The sequence below is a fragment of the Octodon degus genome, unplaced genomic scaffold (assembly GCF_000260255.1).
Source record: "Octodon degus isolate 3935 unplaced genomic scaffold, OctDeg1.0 scaffold00093, whole genome shotgun sequence".
NCBI lineage: Eukaryota > Metazoa > Chordata > Mammalia > Rodentia > Octodontidae > Octodon > Octodon degus.
Genome location: NW_004524669.1, coordinates 5,666,023 through 5,669,294, shown reverse-complemented (window position 1 = coordinate 5,669,294; position 3,272 = coordinate 5,666,023). Strand labels below are relative to the sequence as shown.

The 3,272-nt window shown below is 45.4% G+C and overlaps 1 pseudogene; it reads right to left on the bottom strand.

Annotated features, from left to right (window-relative positions):
* LOC101563433 overlaps positions 1–2,249 on the bottom strand; it is a 16,165-nt pseudogene extending 13,916 nt beyond the window's left edge.
* Between the last annotated feature and the right edge of the window lie 1,023 nt (positions 2,250–3,272).

The window sequence follows — 3,272 nt, the reverse complement described above, 5'->3', positions numbered from 1 at the left end:
TCTTCACTTTCTAGTCTGATTTTCTTCATGGCTACCACTTGACCTGTAGTTTTGTGTCTACCCTTATATACAACTCCATAAGTACCTTCTCCAATTTTCTCTATCTTGGTATACTCTTCCATAGTTATTTAACAGATATGATAGATTCTCGCCTGCGTCTCTCCTCACAGGACCCCCGGCGTCGGCTCGGAAGTCAAGTGCCAATGGTTGGGGTTTAATGCCCAGCACTGTGAAAATACATAAACAAATAAAACCAAAATACTATTTTATTTTCCTTTCTTTTTTGTCTTTTTTTGAGACAGGCTCTCGTGATGCAACCCAGGCTGACCTTGAACTCCCATCGATCCTACATCAGCCTCTTGAGCGCAGGAATCACAGGTGTGCACCACCACACCCAGCTCTAGTTTTTTATAGATCAAATCCATCCATCTTTTTTCTTTTTGTATCTCAAGTTGGGTCTTTTATTGCTTTTTTGGTGAAACTGGGGATTGAACTCAGGCCCTTGCGCTTGCCAGGCAAGCACTTATTCTTTTTTTTTTTTTTTGGCGGAACCGGGGATTGAACTCAGGCCCCTGCGCTTGCCAGGGAAGCGCTTATTCCCCTGAGCCATCTCCCCCGTTTTCCATCTCCCCCATTTTTGGGGGAGAACCGGGGATTGAACTCAGACCCTTGAGCCTGTCAGGGAAGCACTTATTCTACTGAGCTATCTCCCCGGACCTGCAAGTTGGGTCTTTTCATTTTTGTTGTCCAGTTGGGCTTTATCATCATATCCCCACCAAGTGGAGCTGTGATGGGCACAGAACTGCACTCTACTGAGTACTTAACCCTACAAAGGTAGGAGTCCCACTGCTGCCCTGATTACAAGCACCCTTCAGATAGTCCCCCAGCTTAATATGGCCATCTAGTTTTCATCAAGTGTGACCCCCTCCCCCCCTTTTTTGGGGGGGAACCAGGGATTGAACTCAGGCCCTGTGCTTGCCAGGCAAGCGCTTATTCAACTGAGCTATCTCCCCAGCCCCAAGGGAGTTGAATGTTGTATCAGTCAGGGTTTCTCTAGAGGAGCAGATATAACACAAGACATACAAATATATAAAAAAATTACAAGATTGGCTTACAGACAGTCAGCACAGGGTTGCATAAGGAAGCATGCAGAGGGCATCTGCACGCTGGTGACTGAAGGATCCAGTCCAAGGTCTGGTGCTCACTGCAATGTTCTGTACAAGTCTGTGTCCAGAGGCCAATGGGTCTGCGATGGGCCTGCGATGGGTCTGCGATGGGTCTGCGATGGGCCTGTGATGGAAGGCTGATGAGTCTACACAAGAAGGGTAAAGGATCCAAGTTGGAAGCTGAAGAGTCTGCACTACAAGCCAGGAGACAACATCCAAGCTGATGGTGAAGACCAGAGCTCCTCCAAAGAAAATAGAAACCTCTGTCCTTCTTCATTTCTCTTTTATATCCTTTAAGTGATGCGTCACCCTAGGGTGGCTCCTCTACACCCTAGGGTGTGCAATTGTGGAGCTGACATAGTTAAGCTTCTGAGCTTCTCAAGTTGACACATTGATTAACTGCTATAAATCTATTACTAGGCTCAAACTGGAAGGCTGGCCTCAAACTTGGAGGGATTCTCCTGCCTCAGCCCACCAAGTTGCTAGAATTATAGGCATATGTTTCATTCTTTTTTTTTTTTTTTTTTTTTTTTTTTTTTTTTTTTTTTTTTTTTTTTTTTGTGGAACCAGGGATTGAACTCAGGCCCTTGCGCTTGCCAGGGAAGCACTTATTCCCCTGAGCCATCTCCCCGCCCCCTTTCTTAGTCTTTTATATCTATGCCCCTTTCTACTCTTTTCCTCTCCCTCCTCCTCCCTCCATAATTTGTTCCATTTGAAAAAGATCTCTCTACTTCCTATTTATCTGTCTTATATTTTGCTCTATCTCTCTCTGTAATATACACATTATACATATATTTCTCATATAAAAGAAATCATGCAATGTTTAAGCTTGTGTGTCTGACCTATTTCACGTAACATTATGTTCTCAAGATGTATCTATTTGCCTATGGATGCCTCCAGTTTGTTTTCATGGCAGAGTGCTACCTTTGCTTATAAGTACATTTTCTTTATCCTTTCTATCTTCATTCTCTCTCTCTCTCTCTCTCTCTCTCTCTCTCTCTCTCTTTCTCGGAGTTTTTCTTTTTTTCCTTTTCTTTTTTTTTGAGTCAGCATTTCACTTGAGCTCACTTTGTAGCCCACCATGGTCTCACACTTCCAATAGTCCTCCTGCCTCAGCTTCTCAGTTGCGATTACAGATGTGCGACACCATGCTCGGGTGGACTATGGGTTTTCTTTTCCACTCTCTTTTTTTATTTATTTTTTTTTTTTCCCGGAACTGGGGATTGAACTCAGGCCCTTGCGCTTGCAAGGCAAGCGCTTATTCTACTGAGCTATCTCACTGGCCCCTCCACTCTTATTTTGAGCTGGTATATTATACACTTCTGGTGCACCCGTGGCACACAATAGATACACAGGGAATGTCTTTAAAAGGCAGGCAGGTAAAACAAAGCAAAGAGCAAAAAAAGGGGGGGATGGGGAAAAATAAAATAAATAAAAGGCAGGCGGGTAGACGAGCATCTTGGACAGGAATAGATGGGCACTGCTGAATTCGGGCCTAGGAGTCAGGGCATCTTTGGACCTTTGACAAGTACCTCATCTCTGAGCCAAGGCTATGGGGAGGGTTACCTCATCTTCTCTGAGCCAAGGCTGAGGGTTAGAGTCAGTAATATAACCCCAAGTCTTTTTTCCCATCCCATCCGTTGCCTTCAAGCCAACAGCTCTGCCACTGCTCCCCGCAAAGGCGCCAACGCTGCGGGGAAGTCTGGAGCGGCGGAGAAAACGTAGGTGGAGTCGCCGGGCGGCTCACTGCTGCCACCTGCTGCTACTGGGTAGAATCGCGGTTCTTCTTTCTCCAGACGGCCAGCTGGAGGAAGGTGTGTGATCGAGAAGAACGGGAGCTCTTTCGCAGGATTACCCCCCCACTCTGGACTCTCATATTCTTAGCTTACGTTCACGTTTCTGCTATTGCAGCCCCCCGAGCAGAGTCACCAGAGTCACGCAGTTAAGACCCTTAAAAGATCTGATCTCTCAAAAGATTGCGTTGCACCCTTCTACCATGTGGGCTTCGAAACAGAAAGAAATCTAAAAGTGCAATAAGTCTAAGTAAGGATGGGTCACAAAAATCTGTTTTTTCCCTTCATGACTATTTCAATGCTTTTATTGTGA